The 22,171-nt window shown below is 44.6% G+C and overlaps 1 long non-coding RNA gene across 1 annotated transcript in view; it reads left to right on the top strand.

The window, feature by feature from the left end:
* LOC141984202 (uncharacterized) overlaps positions 1-22,171 on the top strand; it is an 86,515-nt gene that overhangs the window by 50,072 nt on the left and 14,272 nt on the right. Inside the window, exon 2 of the long non-coding RNA XR_012638684.1 lies at positions 20,811-20,858. This is a non-coding gene — a long non-coding RNA (uncharacterized LOC141984202). The remainder of the gene's footprint in view (positions 1-20,810; positions 20,859-22,171) is intronic.

Genomic DNA, 22,171 nt, shown 5'->3' with positions numbered 1-22,171 from the left:
AATAACACCCCATCCCCTTTTGTCTTGTTCACAATTATGAGCCCCAGCAAATTGAACAAATTTTTCCATATGATTTATTGGCAAACCTTAGACATGAGGGAGGTGTGTCACTGTACATACCAAAAATAAAATGGGAGATTTATGTTGGCAACTATTTTCATGTGGATAGGATTTAGGATGGCATGTAACCATGCATATACATGAAATGGGGATCTAAGAAATCAACCATACCAGCCTTCTATAATTAGTTAAGAAAAAACAATGATATGTTCCTGTCTGGTGGGAAAGTGCAGTGAGCATTTTACAATGTGCTGGTCACGACTGGTGATTAAATGATGTGTGATAAGGAGGGGGCAAGTATATTCTGTAACCACTTTGTGCTCGTGTTTGTAAATATTTGCTTCCCTACTGATCAACTGAAGAATTACTTTTCTGTGCGAGCTTCCTTGCAGAGTCCATTGCCAGTGTGCATCCAGTCTATTCTGACAGGACCGTCTCTAAACAGGTAGGTCAACCTGAGTGCTCATTTAGACCCTCATCCTGCAAATGACTCAGCCAAGGGGAAGCCCTGCATCTGCATGATTCCCACTGATTTTTGCATGCAAGCACCGGGCCCAGCTGCATCATCAGTGCCTTCCTCAGCCTTGCAGTACAAACAATGACAGCTGAGCTAACAGTCAAAAAAATATTGCTAATATTTGCTTTGAAAATGAATTTTGATCTTATCCCCTTTTTACATTTGCTTTCTGCTAACGCTGAAGTGGTCTATCTTCAATATTTGCATCCCTCCGGCACTTAAATTGTAAACCTAAAAAGAGCTTGCTACAAATATTCATGCATGTAAAACTCAGTGTGAAAGGTCAATAGAAAGTGGACCAAAGGAGCACAAACACAACCAGAGTGAACACGCTACCAAAAAAAGGAAACAAATCTAAAAGAATATTAATTCCAAGAACTGAACAGCCTTATTTTGCATAGAGGTTGGGCTGAGTCAAAGAATAGTTTTAGGATCAGTGTCAAAATGAACTCTTGAAGCGGATAGGAAAGACCAGTGTGAATCAAATGCTGCCAAGCAGAGTCAGAGCCATGGACCAGGATCAGTTGCAGAAATGTGGATTACATCTGCCAGTGAATCCTGTTATCAGTATTACTTCACAGTTCATTTTTTATTCCAAATACTGGTCTCTCCAACTGCAAGAATTTGCTGAGCTCTTGGCAATTTGCCATACCCATCAACAAAGCTGACAGCTATCATTTGTCAAAATGTCATTCTGGCCTCTACACTTGCAATCCCTTCTCTTGGTTCCAAAGCTGACAAGGAGTAGCACATACACTCATCACTTACAGGCTTGTGCATGGGGAAGTATGTCAATTTTCTTCTGGTACTGAAGTCTATACACCCTTACCTTTTACTTTACCAGAAAAACACTGGTCACAATTGACAGCTATTAGGCATAGTCATACCTGATGTAAGTGGATGTGACTATGGGCTGAATTCTCAGCTGTGCTAAGGAGCAGGTGGCTCTAAGCCACCTTTCTGCTACCCCAGTCCTTGAGGCCGGTCTATCCAGGTTACACTGGGGGCCCAGAACAGCCTAGGGTCAGGAGGGCACAATGGTGGCTTAAAGTGCAGCATAGCATCTTAACCGCAGTATCTGATTTAGATTAAGGACAACCACTGCAAGAACGAACAAAAGTCTCCACAGAGAGCACAGCTTGTGACTTTTCACCGTAACTAGCAGCTACCACTCTCAGAACAAAATGGCTGCTGTCTTTGTACATAGCATTCTCAACGATGAAAAGGAGCCGTACACACACAAAGGAAAGGCCTCGCAGTCTCTTAGAATCATGCATCACATGCCGTTTTCTGCCAGGTTCTTCCCAGCTACCTCCAAGTTCATTTATTCTCCCCAGGAATAGTGTTATTATTGTCCTTTCCCTCCCTTTCTTATTTGTCTGTTTAGCTTCTTGTGTCATGTCAGATTGAGATTGTATAGCCTTCAGAGCCATGACAAGGAACCTATTCTCCTCTTACTTAGGTTGGCTTTACATCAGCTTAATTCCTTTGGTTTCAGGGGCACCACACCCAGTTTTGACTGGGCCCCATATCGTTTTTAGTGTCTGTATTACACCATTCACACTTTTGTGGCACTTGACATTTTCTTCTTTGGTACTAAACCTACTTATCTGTAATATGAGGACTAACTTTTCTAGATGCCTAGCTAGAACTTTGGCAAGGACTTCATTGTCAAAGCTGATTAAGGAGCTATGTATGTTTAAACATGAGTTGCAGGTCCTTAACTGCCTAATAAAACAGTAATGGCATGGGGTGTATGCATGAGTGTGTGTGTGTTAGAAGGGTCTTATCCTCCAAGGAGTGCTGGATCATGGCCAACATTTGTGTAGCTAATTAGGATGCCAACATCTGTATCATAATCAATGATAAAGCCATTAGGATCCAATGACACTCCACATCCTTTTTTTGTAATAAGGGTGTTTATGGTTCCCTGCAGTCATCTAGGATCCCAGACAGTTTAATGCAATTCCTGTGCCCTTGGGTGCACACCCACTGTTGTGAGGAGCTTCTGAACAGATTTATCTAGAAAGTGAAACATTTGTCCTTGATTAGTTGTGTGTCTTTTAACCCTTGACCTGTGAGGTTTTCATAATATTAATGGGTGCCTGAGCGGTCCAGCTTCTCGGAAGGCTAGCCAGCACCCACCTTGGTTTATTTCTCCATTTATAGAAACATATGTTTTAAAGAGTTTGTATTATCCTGAGCCTTTGGCGTTAGCAGTATATCTAATTCTGTATGGGTGGTATTTACTTTGGCCATAGTTGCTGAACATAGAGTTTAACATTCTTTTTTTAGCACTATTAATTCACATTAATGGTCTTCCTCTATTTCTCTAGTCCTTTTGCATATATATGCACACACCATTCTTAAAGCCACCATCCCCTAAAACTACTTTGGAAGCTACCCACCAATGGGAACTAGAGACCACTGAATTCATCTCAAAGTATTCTTTAACCTGGTCCCTAAAGGCACCATCAACTCCCACTGAAGTCAGTGGGACTCTTCCCGTTGATTTGCAGCAGGTCTGGGATTGGGCTGCACATAAATACATCTAGTGAAGGAGAATGCTCAAAACCTCCAATTTATTTTTTCTATAAATTGTGCTTTATTTACCCGCAAGATAAGAACAGCTCCTTGGATAAATATGTAATTAGACAAGCCTATTCCACAGCGTAACTACCCTTATAGTTAGAAAGTTTTCCCTAATATCTAACGTAAATCTCCCTCGCTGCAGATTAAGCCCATTACTTCTTGTCCTACCTTCAGTGGACATGGAGAACAATTGATCTCCATCCTCTTTATAACAGCCATCGACATATTTGAAGACTGTTAAGTTTCCTGGTCAGTCTTCTTTTCTCAGGACTAAATATGCCCAGTTTTTTAACCTTTCCTCATAGGTCAAGTTTTCTAAGCCTTTTATCAGGGTTGTTGCTCTCCTCTGGACTCTTTCCAATTTGTTCCCATCTTTCCTAAAGTGTGGTGCCCAGAATTGGACACAGGACTCCAGCTGAGACCTCACCAGTGCCAAGCAGAGGGCAACAATTACCTTCTTGTCTTACATATGAAGCTCCTGTTAACAGAGCACAGAATGATATTAGTCTCTCTCGTCATTGCCTCACATTGTTGACTCATTCAATTTGTGATTCACTATAACCCCCACATCCTTTTCAGCAGCACTCACCATCTAAACAGTCATTCCCCATTTTGAAGTTGGGGATTTGATTTTTCCTTCCCAAGTGTAGTACTTTGAATTTCTCTTGAATACTCTTGTTGATTTCAAACCAATTTTCCAAAGTCACTGTTGCCGGGTGAGTACACTCTGTCCCCCTCTTGGGGCAGACCGAAGGCTTTGCAGCCCTGCCGCTAAGTGCGCCTGCCTGCTCTTAGCCTCAGGGCAGTCTGACCAAGTGGTCTGAGTCAATATAGCTGCCTTCTTTTTCAGGGCTGCGTGGCCTAGTGGCTGGGGACAATATAGATACCCTCTCCCTCAGGGCTGGGTGGCCTAATGGCCAGGGTCAACGTGGGTGTTCTCTTTCACAGGGCTGCGTGGCTTAATGGCCAGAGTCAACACAGTTGTCCTCTTTTGCAGGGCTGTGTGGCCTAGCACGCAGAGTCAATATTGGTGCAGTTTAAAGGTTGTAGCGGGGATGGCTGGGGTAGGGGGCCTGGGCCCCCTATTCCACTGGGTCCCACCCCAAGTCCCTGTCAGCGGTGAGTGTACTCATCATGGAGTCAGTGGGGATCCTACCAAAACATGCTGAATTAATGCCCAGCTCTAGAACTGGATCAATGTCTGGATCAGTGTCCCTCTTGGCTACTTCCTACCCTGTCTCTCAATGAGGTGGTCTGGGTGTCTCCGGGTTCTTTGGCCTGTACAGATCTCTGCGGCTCCGTTCTCCATCAGGCATCCTCAGGTAGCCAGGTATCAGCCTGGGTCTTGGCAGGTCTGGCCTCCACAATCTGGGGCTTCTGCAGCTCCTAGGCTGGAGCTGGCAATTTGCATCCTCCCTCCTCAGCAGTCAGCCCTGAATGAGATGAGCTGCTCCCTGTTATACTGGTGCTCCAATTGGAGCATGCCCAGCAGGGGAGAGTGGGCGTGGCTTCCTCAGCCCACTGTATGGGGTTAACCCTTCCCTGTCAAGTGCAGGGTGAGTACACCCCATCACAGTCATTTTGAATTCTAATCCTGTCCTCCAAAGTGCTTGCAACCTCTTCCAGTTTGGTGTCATCCACAAATTTTATAAGCATACTCTCCACTTGTACATCTGACAATGGTCTTGTTTCTTTTAAAAACATATTTGTATAAAGCATAAGCATCCTGGTCTGAAAGCCAAGCTGTTCCTTGTCTTCTATTTAAAGTTTTACTATGCTCTTTGGCCTCTTGAAAAAGAGGGTTCACCCCGCCTAAGCTTCCAACTTCCCCGAGGGTGTAATATATTTTCTTTAACAGAACCGTCTGCATAGACATGACTGTTACTTGTACCGTCTTTTACTAACACGAGTATGGAGGGGACACATTCATATTGACAGATTTAAACAAGTTTTATTAATTGCCTGGTTTAACACGACCTTTTACAGCCGCCTTTGAAAATGGACGCCATGACCCCTACCATTAGGGAGCCTGAGCTGGTTCATTCTTCCATTTTGTCCTTTTCTGGATTTTCCTCTTGAGATCTGTGTCTCAGACACGAGCAACAACAGCTGATGCATGATATATTTACTCCCACAGGGCTACTGTTGTTTAAGTTCTCAAAGGCCTCTAGAAAGGCATCATCGAACTGTTGAGATTTTCAGAAAAGAAATGGTGTAAGCCCCCCCGCCACTTGTTTTTAGATTAATGCAACCCTGGGTCGGTTCCAAACCCCATTACACCCCCTCCTCGATCGTCACTTCTTAATCATTCATTTATCTGAGTGACAACTTTTCCGTTCACCTTGTCCACCAGTGACTCCCATGAGTTGTGATCGCCTTCCACCATAGTAGTGGACAATGAGAGGCCATCATGCTCGTCGGACTGCCTCATGAGTGCTTGAATTTCAGGATCAGGTTCCAGCGTATCCATCAATCGCTGGGCCAAAGGGCTTTCCTCAGACACTCCCTCCTCCTCCTCGGAACTGTCGCTGATGTAGCGCTTCCTTCACAGGTGGTCGAAGTCCCTTGGAGCTAAAACAAAGTCCAAAGTTCTCACAGGGGTGGTAAAGGAGTCCATGTCCGTCTAGAAAGTAGGGGCCTACCGGTAATTTCCCACCCCAAAAAGCATGCAGTATGTATATTTTCTTTGTGAGCGGTATACAACAGCCACTGAATAGAGGGGGTCGAATATCTCTTTTTCTGCCTGTGATAGTTGTCTGGAGGGAGAAGAGCTACTGTGTTAGGCTGCAAAAACATAAACCTGTGCATAACGCTGGCATCTGTCTGCATGGCTATGTACCGGAAAGGATCTATACACAATTTTACCTCTGTGAATTTACCAGGGCCTCTCTCTACAATGTCCCCCATCCCTATCATTTTCATGATCTCTTCTCTGTACAGGATACAGGCCCATCTCAAAATGTTGACATCCTGTTGACAATAATATGCGAGCTCTTTCTGCAAGTCAAATGTCTTATATCTGTTATCCAGATACCAGTCAAGAAATTCTGCTTTCTCCAGGGGCATCCTGCTGTCTACGCCATAGTATTCCACCCCGGACATAGGCCCCACGAAATTCTGGTTTTATAAAGTGTTAAAAAAAAATGTGGGAAATACCCTTGGCAACCTTCAAATCCCATTGCCTGCAGGAGCTAGCTAAGCTTCCTGGGCAAGAAGTCTATAAAACAAATGCCCAGGGCCTTAACTTCCACACACATTCATTTACTACCCTGAGTTATCAGTTCTATGCACATCTTTTCCTTCAGTAACTGTCTAAAGACGAAGTACGCATCGTAACCTTTGGAATTGTGTGCTAGAAACATGTAGTCCCGGAACTTTTCGCCGATAAAAGTCTTAACAAAGGTAGAGAGACACTCACTGCCCTGAAATTCCCAGGATTTTTCTGGCTTTAGGGACATAGCAAAAATGTAACCGGGCACATGCAACCCTGTCTCCTGCATGCATTCAAAATCATAAAAAAAAAAATTAAAAAATTACTTTTCTGATGATCTGGACTTTCTAATGCTATCCATAAAACACAGGTGGCTGTCTACATCACTGGTGATCAAACCCTGACGCTGCTCACAATGCCTCCCTTTACACCTGTGTCCCTTGTCCACTTAAGACTGACACTAATCACAAAATTTTAGACAGGCATTCAACTTGTTTTTTTGATGCACAGCAGACGTGTGTCTACACACTCTTTGGAGTGACAATACAGTCTACAGCTAGGACACCTCAGCAGCATGCCCACGCTCTCTGAGCACGTCACACTCAAGCAGAGGTGGCAACGATACCTGCAAGAGTGGTCATGACTGTACACTGTGTGGCAAAACTCACAATTTTTCACCAAACAACTTTTTCACATCCAAAACCCTATAATAATGCTCATTGTGCAACAGGATGAAAAAAGTCTTGGGGTACACTGGGCCTCCCGTTTAAAAAAAACCCCACCCGCCTTTCACCGCATAAAACACCACCTGTATGTTGACTCCTAAGTGCCGTTCAAACGCCGCTACATCGCTGAGCATAATCTTTTTTTGATCTGATCACCCCAGTTTCTCATACAAACTTTCTCACCCCGCCTAACAATTCCGTGTCTGTGCGTTTACAGTCAGACATGACGGCCAAGAAACCACCCACAAAACACAGATTGGTACCGGTGTAAGTCAGGTCTACTAAACATTGTCTCTCTTTATGGATGATTTGACTACTCAGGATAGAATTTAAAACTCTATGGCTCATGTTTTTTACAATGGTCACAATGAGGCACAATGTCCAAATTAAAATCAAATAAACATTTTACAAAACTTGACTTTACCATCTTTCTCACCCACACCAATGTATTTGCTTAAAATACAAAACCTCATAAAATAATCAAACAAATAAGCAAAATGTATTTACTGGGCTTCATCCATCCATCAGCCATTGATGCTGGTGAATTTTCCTTTTCAGCTGTCTCTTTCCTTTTTCTTTGAGCTTGTTTGCCTCTGGTCTAAGGATCTCATGTTTTGACCATACTGTGGAGCAGACAACATTATTATTATGAAACACATGAAACTTTCTTGTAAACTTAAAAAAATAAAATACTCATTAGGGTATTTTTCTATTTAAAAAGTCATAGATTTAAAACAAAATCATCCATTTCAGGTTGTACAACAAACACAGGTTTTGGTTTATTTCTACCTCTAGTGTTTCTCTAAAACCTAGACTTTTTTTTTAATACAAGCACATGTTTCCAGCATGCACCCAAAAACAAAGTGTGCAATAAAATACCTTTTTAATTCCCCATCATAACTATGTCTTGCATAGGCCCCCTAAATCATCAATAACAATTTAAACACTCGCTAATTTTAAAACAACCCATTTTAAAAACACATCACATTTTGCAGAGTAAAAATGAAACTGTTTTGAAATAAAATACTGTAAAACCCCACTGTGACATTCCCCTGGTGTTATCTGGGCTGGTGATCTGCTAGGCCACTCCAATCCTCAACTCTGGGAGCCAGCCTTATCCTGCTCTGTTGTGAGAACCCCCACTCCTGGGATATTCAAGTACAGCCTCTGACATGTAAGCTGCTCCCCGCTACGCGAGTGGGCACTTTTGGCCAGCTGCTGCTTGGATTGTACAACCGAATGACACTAGCCAATATCTCCAGTCCCAGACACAACCCTAGGAACCTCCATCTTGCAGTGTCTAGTTGTGCCTGCTGGACGCTGCAAGCCTATATGAGTTTGTCAATTTAACAAAGAAATTGATATGCACCAGGCTTGTTATCCCCAGAGGAGTCTCTGACACACTTCAAACCAAACACACTGCTTCAGGTAGAACAAACACATACATTTATTAACCAGAAAGATAGATTTTAAGTGATTGTAAGTCAAAGCATAACAAGTCAGATTTGGACAAATGAAATAAAAGCAAAATGCATTCTAAGCTGATGTTAACACTTTCAGTGCCCTTAGAAATTTAAATGTTTCTCACCGCAGGCTGGCTGGTTGCCATTCAGCCAGGCTCTCCACTTTGATCACCGCTTCAGTCGCTTGGTGTGATGTCTGTAGATGGAGGTGGAAGAGAGGGAGGAAGAGCATGGCAAATGTCTCTCCCTTTTATCTTGTTCTTGCTTTCCTCTTGGCTTCCCCCCCGCATAGTCAAGTGAGCATTACTTCATCGCAGTGCCAAAATGACCAAACGAAGGGGGGTGACTCACTCGAGAGTCCAACAGATCCTTTGTTGCTGCCTAGGCCAGTGTCCTTTGTACCTGTGAGGCTGGGCTGGGCTTGTCCCATACATGGCCCGATGAGGTGTGAACTGCCCCTCTGCTCTTGGAGAGTTTTTGCCTGGGCTTGACACAGCCCTCACAATCTTCGAAAAGCTTTTCCCTAAGGCAGTGATTAAGGACAGCATAAATAGCAACACGTACAATAGAAGGCATGACTTTTTTACACTCACGACGTGGCACTGGTTATGTTAGTTCTATGCCAAGCCTCCTCCTTAAATCCACATAGCCAGATCAGCCACTCCCTCCTCCTCCTCGGAACTGTCACTGATGTAGCACTGTCTCCACGGGCGGTTGAAGGCCCTCAGAGCTAAAATGAAGTCCAAAGTTCTCACAGGGGTGGTGAAGGAGTCCATGTTTCCTCTCAGCCTTTTCTAAAACATGCGTTCTTGGAATGAAATGGCCTCTTTCGCACAGTGCTGGGACTTCCTGGGGTGGTGTTCTGGTCTGATTGATAGAGGGAAGTAGGCGGAGCTCTTAGAGGGATCACATGACCCTCTTCTGGGCAGGTCACCCCACCCCAGAACTCCCCCCGATTGGTCAAATGTGCTCTCAGGAAGGTCCTCTGCAGCTGAAACCCATCCTGATTGGAAGAGGAAAATGGGAGGAGTTCTTAGAGGGGTCGCATGACACCCTTCCTTTCTGGTCATGTGTCCGTCTTCACCCTGGAAGTAATACCCCCCAGGGAGCAGGTCTCAGGGTGACAGGTGGGCGGGGCCTACATTTGATTGATGCTAAGCCCTATATACTACTTAGGTTGCTGGAAACACTCCTGGTAAGGAAGCGCACCACCTACCCAAGGAGGATCATCTGGACATGCACCACCTCAGTAATTACTGTGGTGGCTGTAAGTTGACCCAGTATAGGTCGACTTACATTTCTAATGTAGACATACCCTACAGACAAAACACATTGTAAGATGTAATAGAAAGAGGACCAAGACATAATAAACAAAAACCTTCACCATGTCCCAGTGTATCTATTTCTTTATCTGGTGGATTATTATTGAAAGGCTTAATGAAAGAAAGGAGTTGAGTGAAGAGAGTGTGGCCATTTGTGAGAGACACACGGTTTGTCATTCACAGTTGGTAACTCTAGTAGATTGATGGAATATATTCATGATATAAAACAGCCAAAGCCATCTTGTGCTATCAGTTTGTCAGCCAAAGCAGCTACAGAACAACATTATGGGTAATCAATAAATTCATTGCCACATGAGCACTCTCTTGGGTATGTGCTTAAAATTAGCCTGTGGTTTGCTAGGCCAGGGCCAATACACTTCGTTATAGAGCATAAAAAGGGAAATCAGCTGCTCTGTTTAATAGTTCAGTAGCTTTTCTAGCCTGGAAAATGTATAGTTATTTTGCTGGTTTTAAAACAAGATTCATGACAAGCCTAAAAATAAATCAAATGGACAATTAAATAGCCCAGTAAAGAAAAGGAGCTGTTAGAAAAGGGAATGGTCAGGAATCCTGTGTTTCGTCTAGCTCTGCAAAATGAACTTAGAACCAGGTTTTCATAGGTATGTAGGCTCCTTATGATGCACGTGGGCACCTTTAGGGATTTTCAAAAGTGAGTTAGGCACCTAAGCTGTTTAGACACATTTTAAAAAATCCCACTAGGCACCAATCTGCATCTTTAGGCACCCAAATACATTTGAAAACCTGTTCATATGGTACAAACTCAAGCAAGCCACTTATCAGTAGGCTGCAATTTCCAGACCTAGAAGCCTAAAATTAGGTGTCTAACTGCACAATGAGGGGCTTATAGGGTGTCTAATTTTAAAGCATATGTCTATGGATAACTTTAGGCACCTGTTGAGTTTACAGTTCAGGAATCAATTGAATGAATGTAATGAAACATTATAGACAGGAACAGAAGTTCAGCATCTACAAGCTAATTAGATCACATTATTAAACTTCTAACACGATGTAGGTAAACACAAGGATTCTAGCCTATTTAACATGACTTTGATAGCTCTGTTCAAGGAATGGCCCTGTTTACTATTTCAATATTCTTCTAATATGTCTGTTCTTAAGAGTTGCTTTTATGTCACTCACATGGGTGGCAGGTGAAGCTTCCCTTTGGGGAGGCTAACCCCCTGCCCCGCCTCTTCCAGCCAAGGCCCACCTCTTCTGGCTGAGGCCATGCCCCCTCACTGCTCTCAGCCCCCTGGTGGCCCAGCTTGGGTAGGGGTAGGGGCTGGGGCTGAGAGTCACACTCACAGCCCCATCTGGGACCGCAGTGGAGCTCTCAGCCCTGGCTGGAGCTCCAAGCCCGGGGCCCCTCCCCCATTTGGCCCCCTTCCACCTGCAGCCCCGCCCATGGCCCTAGTCCATACTGCCCCTTCCCTCACAGCCCTGCCCCCATTCCTCCCCCATTCTGCCTCTTCCCCCTGAGCTCTTCCCACTCACTCCTGTCAGGCCCTCCCACCCCTGCTGCAGCCCTGAGACCAGTAAAGCTCTTCCAGCCTCGAGGTCATGATGGGAGGAAGTTTTTCCAGGGGCCCCAAATTGGCTGGAGCCTCTGGGCACAGGCCCCATGGGTCCATGCAGTAATCTGCTACTGCACACACATACCCCAGCAGCACTAGGTTTGGGGAGGCTTAGTCTCCCCTAGCCTCCATTATGTGCCACCCATGGTAACTCAGGCTGCTGGTTGCTTAACCCTCACTGGCTCAGTGTCACAGAGGAGTTTTAGATTAGAGGACAAACACCAAAATAAGAAAAAGCAAAAGTAAAGTCTTAGTGAGAGAGCACATTGTGTGTGTGTCCTCCATAACAGGTTGCAATGGAAATAACTACAAGAGTGCAGCTTCCTCCAGTGACTCCTAAAAAGTTAAAAGGCGCCATAAAAAGAAAAAAAATCCAATTTTGAGCAGATTAATTATTCTGGAATAAGTTCATTTTTATTCTGAAATAGAATATACAAGGAGCTATTCCAGAATAACTATGCTGGTAATTTCCCCTTCTAGGCAAGCCCTATCAGATTTTCCCTTTGGACAGTAGTTTTCAACCTTTTTCACACTGCAATCTCCTTTTGCAATTCAACCTGTTTCTCCCTCTTACCTTGAATCTAGCCAATAGTCACCAACCTGTGTCTGGGTTTGTTTACATGGCATTTTTAAAATTATTTATACCAGTATAGTTATTCTAGTATAATTAAACAGCTATAGTTATATCAGTATAACCCCCAACCCTGGACCCTTTTATTCCAGAATGAGAGTGGCTTTTTCATTTTTGATTAAACCCTTTCCAAAGCGACACAAGCTAAACCAAAAAGACACTCTCATTCCAGAATAAGAACATTCACACGGGGGTTATACTGGTACAAAAACTATAGCGGCTTAAATTCACATCTTAGCATATACTTCTGGGAAAGAGCTTCAGGGATGCCCCTGGGGCTGCCCTGTGTGCTCAGAACTCTCTGTAGCAGAGCTGTTCAGAAGAAAAGAAAAGAAAAGAAAAAAAAAAGAAAAAAAGAAAAAAAAAAGAAAAAAAGAAAAAGGCAGTGGGGGCTAGGGAAATCAAACATTTTTACAAAATCCTTCACATTTTGTTTTTGAAATTTAAAATTTTTTGCAAATACCTTAGTTGGTCAAAGAGGAAAAAATTGAGATGATTTTGACAGTTTCAGATTTTGAAATTGTCCATTTTTTTACATCCTAAGATTTTTGACCAGCTCTGCTGCCTAACACTGCAGTAGCTGAATCCTCTCAAGGTGCTGTACTGCAGACAGAATTCCTCGGCACCTGTGGAAATGCCATACAAAATAAAGCTGCAGCCCCTCTGGGTTTTGGTCATCCTCAGGCCTAACCAACGTGAATTCAGAGCAGCCAGCATTCCAATAATGTTCAGTCTTCCAGCAGCTTCTCCAAAGAACCCAAGTTTGAAGAAATGTTTGTTTCACTGGAGGTGTACCTTCCCCCATGGACATGGAAGCAGTTAGGGAGACCACCTCAGCCCCTGGGCAGTGGGACATTGAAGCAGTAAAATATTGTCCATTTAAACATATACACCTACAAACTATTACTTACTGGTTTGTGGGCCCTTGGTATTATTTTGGTCAGATGGCTGTTGTTGGTGACTGGGGAAGCATGACAGCCTCCCAGAGAGCTCATGACCGCTAATTGCTTTTCCACTAGCAGCTTGCCTGCAGTCCAAACAGCGTCAGAAGCATGATTCCATAAAGAATCCCCCACAGTGGGATCTGTAGTGACTCAAGCAAATTTTTTACATTCATAACTGATGCAACAAGCTCAGAGCTGCTGGAGCTTTGAAGTGCCAGGCCAAGAGATGCCGGGGCTCAGCCCTGGCACACATTAAGCACTGCTTCTACATTCTGGGGCTCCAGTAGCTCTCCAGTGCTTTGGATGGAAGCAGACTCAGGAAGGTTCCTCCCTTTTCTGTCAGGAACCTGGACTGGCCTGACAGAACGGCAATGGGTTTGGGCCCTATCAAATATAGAGGAGGGGAAAGGGAGGAGGAAGAGAAGCATCTGACCCTCATCAGTCATTTCATCTCTACTTTGGTTTTTTAAGTCCCTTCTTATATTGCTCCTTAGCTGGAGTTTATGTGGTACCTTCTCTCCCACATTCTATCCTTGTATTTGTTAAACCAGGTACAAAAGAAAACTGTTATTTACCGTGGCCTAGATATGTCCTCATTCTGCTCTGTCAGACACCTCAAGGCTCCCCCAGGCCACCAGAAGGATAGCAGCGCCACAGGGAGTTGCATGAATGCTATGCTATTCTGAGACACCTCAATCTTACAATGTTTTCCACAGTAGACTGGGCAAGGATACTGTTCGTGGCTTGGGACTGTGGCACTGTAAAGGAGGGCTGTGCACTGAGGGTTTGGGTGCAGTATGCCCTGCCCAACTGAGGTCATTTGGCTCACACGCAAGCTGTAGCGTGTGGGCAGTTCTGAATTTATGGAGTGTAATGTCTTATATGGTGGCTGTTATAATAAAGTGTTATAATAAAGGTGGTGGCCAAGCATCATGTGGGAAGGTTTTGTTTCTAATCCATGCAACTCCAGCATATGCCATTTCAATTTTTTCTTTCCCTATTCTCATACATACTGTTTAGACTTCTCACAAGCTACTGCTGCAGGAACTTTGAATCCCCAGATGCTTGGAGCCAGATGCTAACCTGTGGCCATGGAGCATTCAGCACAGCAGGTCGAGGAGGGATTGCAAACATGGCTTTAGGCCAATTTTGCACACCTCAGTCCGAGGGCTGCATTGATCCTCTGAAGCCAGTTGGAGCATCCTGAAGACTGTTCCAACTTACACCACTGCCCACATCCCCAGAGGACTGTTATAACAGCCAGAGATTGCCAGAGCAGAGGGGAGCCCTGGCCATATCCCCTGTGCCACTCCCAGTGTGTGTGTGTGTGTGTGTATGCATGCATGCATGCGGGGGGGGGGGGCGGTGCTGTAGGAACTGCAATGGCTGTGTCACCCCACCTGAGGCTCCCCTTATGCTCCTGGTAAGGAAGTTTTAGAGCATCTTTTCACTAGTTAGGGCAGCTTTGCATCCTTCTCAAAAGGCAGGCTCTGGTCCCTGGTTTCTATATGCTCCCTCACAAAGACATACTTAGGCTACCACATGAAATGAAGTTTTACACACCACTGCCCATTGACTGTTCACTGTGACAACAACCAAACTTTGAATTCTAATGCAACAGGCCAGGGGATGACCTATATCGTCAGTGAGGGGCAGGTCCTGAACCCTCTCCATGGCTACGGAAAATCCCGAACCTAGCTGACCCCTGCAGGGGTTCCCTTCACCCCAACATGCTAGACTGTTTTGAGGGCTGGCTGAGGGAGTGGTTGGGTGGGTGGAGCTACAATCCTTAGCCCAGTGAGCCAATCCCTCTCCCCCAGAGTCGGTTGGAGAGCATGTAGCAGTTGTGGTAGTGACCATGAAGCAGCTTCACTGTGGCTCCATAACCTGGGAAGGAGGGAGAGTTCCTTCGTCCCACCCCACCCTTGGAAGTTCCCAAGGCATAGCTTTTTTTAAATCACATTGTGTGCAGAGGCCAGGATTTGGCTTCTTGCAAGTGAAGTTCATATCCAAAAAGGTTGGTTGAGCCGGATGATAGACAAGGCCATCACTTACCATAAACCTAGATGCTAGCTACACTCAACCTGCACAACGAGTCCCCAGTCCTGGGACCAGCCATGCTCTATGCTAGGAGTTGAGCTAGTGGTGTTCCTGTTGAGCCTGGCACGGGGCACTGTACTGCATGTCTCAGCAGCCATTAATGTGACCTGCAGCACTGCAGTTAGCTTAAACAAGTATTTTGATTCATTTGTGCAAAACCTTCTTAGAGAAAAGTCACTTACTGCAGGCAGGGCTGGCCCACAACATTTTGGCACCTGAGGCGGGGAGCTCAAATGACACCCCCATACTCCCTTGCTTGAGCCAAAAACTTTGAAAGGTCTCAATTCTGCCTTCTTCCTGTTCTGCTCCTCTCATGGTATTGCTCTGCTCCCTGCCCCAATAAGGAGAACTAACAACTTAAAATGTCTTGTTCAAAAATTTTAAGTAACACTTAACTTTCAAACGCTTGAACAGCAAATGTAACTTTTCTTGTCTGCGTAGTAAACACTGGCATTTTTATCTATTTGAATAATCAAAGTGGTGCTTTCCGTGCCTTCTTGGTTGCAAAGATTTGAACTGCTTCCTGCTGAAGGTCCACAGTCTGGGCCAGCTCATGCTCTATTGAGATGGTTGCAAGGCCGACCAGCCTCTCCTGTGTCATTGTGGAATGTAGTTGTGTTTTTATTAATTTCAGCTTGGAGAAGCTGCGTTCTCCACTGGCAACTGTTACAGGAAGTGTTAGAAGTATGCTCAGAGCAACAAAAGCATTTGGAAAGAGGGTGATCATCTTATTTGTGCACGTATATTCCAGAACAGCCTTTGGCGTTGATCCTGCTGAAATGTATCTTGAAAGGGCTTTCAGTTCATCACCTAAATCACTCGCATCAACATCGTGCATGTCATCATGTGTCGACACTGTCTCTAGTGCCCTGCATTGCTGGTGTAGGTCTTCTTCAGGTATAGTGAGGAGTTTTGGAATACCATACAACATCCCAAATATACTGCTGTGTTCCTTGAGCTGCATGAAATGTTCTTCAACTGACTGTATTGCACAATCTAGCACCTGGTTAAAGAATTCAACTTTGAATTGTCGTTTGGGCTCTCTTATGGGAGTATCCCGTGCCTCGTAATCAAAATGTCTTCTTCAGTGACTCTTGTATTCTTGAATGGGTGGGAAAATAGCTTCAGTGTGAAGTTCCTCTGCCAACTTCTGTGCACTCTTCAGAATGTTTTGAAATCCCTCATCTGACCGGTAAGACTGTAGGTATGACTTTGCTTTGTCCAGTCGTTCCATTGCTCCAGATATATCAAGGTCAACACCTTGGAGTCTCTTGCTTACAACATTTATTTAAAATGGTATGTCATTCCACAACGCTAAGCCACACAGAAATTTGAAGTTATGTATGTTTCTGGTGATTCCGTTTCCCTCTGCCACTGTTCTCCCACGAACAGTTCCTGTCATAGCATTATCCTCCATAACGGCAACTATGGCATCATCTATCTTCCCAATTTGGTGCTGGATAGGCTTTATCGCCTCCACTTGACTTTCCCATCGTGTGACACTCAGTGGTTTCAATGTCAGAGAGGATGTTCCCAGATGTTGCTTCAAAATTTGCCATCGATGAGTTGATGGAGAGAAAAAATACATAGATGCTTTGACTTACATTAAAAAATTCAGCAGCCTCACTAGAAGCTGATGCTGTATCACTGACCACCAGGTTCAATGAATGAGAACTGCATGGGACAAAAAAAGCCTGAGTTTAACTCTCGGATTTGTGTCTGCACTCCTCTGTTCTTTCCTCTCATGTTGGCACCACTATCATAGCCCTGACCTCTCATGCCAGCTATCGCAATTCCCATATCTTCCAGCTTTTTAAGAAGCACATTTGTCATACCAGCTCCTGTAGTATCATCAATGTCAATACATTCTAGAAAATGCTCTCTGACAGTCACCATTGCAGGGACATTTTCACTCAGTTCTGTTATTGTTACAAAATGCACCATTAAAGTCATTTGTTCCCATATGGCTGATGTCAGGTGTGCAGTCCAGAATAACAGGATAATATCTTGCTGACTTCAGATCTGCCACTATCTTCAGTTTGACTTTTGTTGCCAGTAACTGTAAGATCTCATTTTGAATTGTTTTTCCAAGGTAGTGGTGTGTGTACATTTCTTGGGTGGTGACTCTTCTTAGATGCTCCTGGAGTACAGCATCAAACTAAGCCACCAGCTCCACAATTTTAACGAAGTTTCCATTGTTTGGCACATAACGGCTGATCTGAAGTGCCACACAGTGCTAGGTTTTGGGTAGCAAGCATTCTCACAGTGGCAATGAGCCTTTTCAGAACATTTTGCCAGTAAAGAGACTCTGATGCAATCTTCTCTTGATGCTGATCTATGGTGGCCTTTAACCTTAGTTTCATCTCAAGCTCTTTCCACCTATGGAATGCTCTCTGGTGATTTGCTGCCTTCTCATGGCATGCCAGATTTCTAGCCAGATTTTTCCAGTCTTTTGTTCCTGTAAAACCCAATATGTCTGGAACATGAGACTGGAAGAGTTTGCAACAAAAGCAGTATGCAACATTCTGGGTTTTTGAGTACATAAGCCATGGCCTCTCCACTTTGTCACCATTGGGGATTTCACACCAGTAATGTGTTGGATGGAAACTTCTATTTTCATTGTCTTTGGGGAACATGAAGTTTTTCACCTGCTGTGGCCCACGCAGTACAAGGAAGTCCCTCAGGCTACTGCTCAAGTGGGTCCACAGTCCTGAATCATCTAGACTTAAGGAACTAAACTCAGCAGCAGCTGTTTCTTGTGCCTCCACCACACTCTTCTCTGATCTACCCTTTTCTTCAGGAATGTGCATGATTACATCCATTTGAGATGGAGATATGGATGCTGCAGTAGCTGCCAGATCACGTGCACTCTAACTGGAAGATCAGGCATCTCCTCACCACTCACATCCTCACTGGGGCCGGAACGCTCACCATGAACATTTGCATCTATGTATCTCAGGAGAGCTCCTTCCTGCTTAGATAGAAAAGCTTCCTTTGCTTTCTTTCTTTTTCTGAATACTCCCCCAGAGGGACGTTTTCTTCTTTCACTCATGACTGCTGTTCTGTCTCAGCTATAGTGGCTCCCAACACTCAACTGAAGGGGACAAATAAGCAGACTGGTAGCAGGGCTTGAGTGAGGAAAGATATCAGCATGTTAAGGGCCTAACTGGCTCCTACTACTTCAGTTGACTGCCTATTCTCCTCAAGTGGGTTCAGGGAAGCAGCAGGAAACAGGAAGCTCCCAGAGAAGCTGGTGTTAATTAGTCCAGGCTCCTGGGGGTGCTAGAGAGGTACATAAGAGGCTCCTCCTCCTCTCTCTCCCTGCAGCTCCTGCTGCTTTCTGTTATTCCCTCTCACCTTTTCTCCTGCCTGCCTGTTATGTCTCTTGTGCCCTCCTTCCTCCAGCACAGCACTCCACCATCTCTGTGCATCTAGAGCAGAGAGAATACAGATGCACCAGCAGCAGACAATTTTCTACACTCTGGGTCCTAGTGGCGCCCCCCCCCCACAGTCTGGCAGCTGAGGCAGCCTCCTCAGTTCGCCTCATGGTAAGGCCAGCCCTGAATGCAGGTTAGAAATAGACTAGGAGAAACTAACCCCTCCAGTTCCTCTTTATGCGGTTAACAAACTCCTTCAGCACAGCATTTCCTACTCTGGTCATCTGCATAGTCCTGATCCTCTAAAGGGGTTTGTAGACAGTTGCCATCCAAGGGTGCCCCCTCTTGGCCTGGGGTGCTATTGCAGGAACCATGCCTCGATTTCCATCTGAGTACCCAGAGATAACTTACTCATAGCAAAAGGTCTTTAAACTAATATTCCCCCTTGCCTGGAGTCTAATTTATTGAGCAGCATCCAGCACCCAAAAGAGCCACTTTTACCACCACCCCTATTACACCCCCACCCTCCCCCCACACACATTTTAAATTCAGATTTTCACAGTCCTCCCTCTAGGAAATATGGCCCAGGTCCACAAAAGGACTTAGGCATTGCAACATTTAGATACTTAGAAAAAAATCACAGGAACAACACTGCCAGCCACAAAGCCTGCATAAGATGCCTAGGCTCCCTATATAATGAATGGTAACAGATAGGTACCTTAAAATACGATCCACAAAGCCAGCATGCTAGACAGGGAGCCACTTAAGTTAGCCAACCTGAGAAGGCAGAAAGGATTTGAAGAGGGGTCTGTCACCTCTCAGGTGAGTGCCCTAGCCACTGAGCTATGGGATATTTTGATGTAGGGTTCCCTCAGTCTTTCCTGTTGAAGTTGGTCAGGACATTCACCTGAGAAGCAACAGATTCCTCTTCGAATCCCTTCTCCCCCTCAGGCAGAGTGGGACATGAGGGTCTCCCACATCCTGGGTGAGTACCTTAACCACTAGGCTAAAGATCATAAGGCAGGGTCTCTTCCCCAGTTTCATGTGAACTTGCCTGAGGAGCCTGATCTGGAAGGCAGCCTCTGTGCATGCCTGCCGGAGTAGGCTGCTGCATGTGAATTAGACAGCTGAATACCTATCTTTCCCAGTTTGTGAGTCACTGGAGACTTAGGCAGGAGATAGGCACCTGGACGCCTATTGTGAGGCAGCAGTGCTCATGTTCAGGTGGGAGATAGCTGCCCAGGTACCTAGAGGTAGGCAGCAGTGTACTTGCCCAGAGACAAAAAACATAGGCGCCAAGTAAGTTTAGGCACCTACAGATTTAAACTACAGCCAGACAGGAGTTTTGTGGATTGTAGAGGTGCCTAAAAACAGGACTTCGGCACCTAAGTATCTCTACGAATGATACCATGTGTTCTTTTAAGTCCTGGTCTCACCACCCCATAATGCCTACACTGCAATTAGACACCAGCAGCTGTCCCCTGATCGCTGACTCAGGCTCATGGAGTTCAGGTGGCAGGGCTGTTTAATTGCAGTGTAGACATCTGGGCTTGGGCTGGAGACTGTGCTCTAGGACCCTGGGAGGTGGGACGGTCCCAGAGCTCAGGCTGCAGCCTGAGCCAGAACATCTACACCACTTTCGTACAGCGGACTGTTATGGTTAGGATTTTTTTAAAAAAAGATTTAAATAATAAAAAGACACTTATACGAAGCCCTCAGTGCTCTAACACTCAACACAACAAAAATCACAGCAGCATTACTAAAACAGATTTTTTTTTGAAAGCTGGAGACAATCCAAATTAGATTTAAGATCATGTTTTCAAAAGTCAATGAATGGGACTTAGGCTCCTAAATCATCTGGGCGTTTTTGAAATTTTTACCCTTAATCAGTGATTAGGTGGATGATTCTGCAGCAGACCTCTCTATGGGACTGGTTCTCCTCAGACACTGGTGTAACACCAGTGATTTCAGTGGAGTTGCTTCTGATTTAAACGGGCGTGAGTGAGAGGAAAATCAAGGCCTTTATTATTATTATTGCACTGGTCATTCTCAGGGAGTTTTGCCTGTTGCAGCCTGTCAGGAAGCGGAGGGTGTGTACTTTAATGCCTGCCCTATAAATAAGCTTGTTTTTGACTATACTCTATTGTTTTCAGTTCACAGATAAAAGCTATCAATTATCTTGGAATCTGACTGGCATGGTACAATGTGGGAAATAAGAGAAATTATGAAGAAGCTTTACTGTTCCATAATCGAAAACTTTGCTTCATTATTTCTAGATGTTGAACTTGGACAGACTTGGGAGAATGAATAGACTTTTCCAACAGGTAATTGACTTCATGAGAGCGCCTGGGATAATATTAGCTGGCTGCTATGCTGAGAATGACTTTACTTCCATTAATCAATCACTTAGGGAAGGATTTTTCAGAGTGAACCAACCTATTAGTTTTAAACATATGACATTTATCTCTGTAAATAAGCTGTAGAATTGTTATTTAAAATGCGTGCTCACCGCAAGCAGGGTGTGCCAGGGGTAAAGCAGGCTCCTCTGTATTTCTCTGAGATACTTTATCGTTTGATCTCAAAGACATGGGGGTGGGGACATGAAACTTCTTGTGATTTCATCCATTCATTACGATTTATTATTTGTATTCCCATTGTACCCGAAGACCCCATTTAGGGTCCCATTGTGCTAGGCACTGTATACACACACACACACGGGAAGACACAGTCCTTGCCCCAAAGAGCTTATGATCAAATATGCAAGAAGTGAGAGCTTGTCCCCACCAGTGCAACGGTGAATATAGGTAAGGCCAGAGTGTGACAAAAGAGAGGGGAGGATGAGAGTCAATGCTAGGAGCATGTGTGCACACAGGTTAATCATACACACAACTTCAGGGTTCTGAATCATTTAAATACAATTACTTATGCACAATTCCAATGGCTCCACTCCATTGTTAGGTGGTGATTCTCTTTAAATGTCATGGTAGAAGTGGGTTTGACAAGGAGTTTGAAGTCTGTTATGATTAACAACTCCACGTTCTATCTTCCCCTCTCGCCCAGGTATCCACGCCCTCTTCTCTTTCACTTTTTTTGCTTCATTAATAATATTAAAAAACAAACGTTGGATGGTTATCTGTGATTTATACTTGAAGATGAGCAACTTTCACCTGAGAGAGAGCCAGCTACCCACCACTTTATGCAAGGGCCAGCCATAGCAGTTTTCCCCACCAATCCCCCGCAATAACCTAAAGTGACTGAATGTTGTTCCCCGGGCTCACACCTCACTCTTCATTAATGTTCCGTCGCAGCACCCGCTTCTGCTGCAATGCCTACAAGAAATCAGGCGACTAATAAGAGTTTGGTTGAGAGCCAGTGTGGGCCAGTGCTAGATGTACGGGGGAAAACACACTACACAATTTATCCCTCTCCCTCACCTCATATTTGTTGATTGTCTTCTTACATTGTGAATTCTGGGGGGCAGGAATTGTGTCTTCCAGCTTGAGGGATAAAGCTTAGTGCATTGTAGGTGCTACTGCAATAAAAATAATACATTCGTTTCTTATTTAAATTAGGGCAGTGCCTAGTGGCCTCAACTGAGATCAGGGCCTCATTGTGCTAGGCACTGTACAAAGACAAA

Source organism: Natator depressus, chromosome 3, assembly GCF_965152275.1.
Source record: "Natator depressus isolate rNatDep1 chromosome 3, rNatDep2.hap1, whole genome shotgun sequence".
In the NCBI taxonomy this organism is placed as follows: domain Eukaryota; kingdom Metazoa; phylum Chordata; order Testudines; family Cheloniidae; genus Natator; species Natator depressus.
Note: the sequence above shows the minus strand (reverse complement) of the source record. Positions and strands in the feature narration are given on the sequence as shown.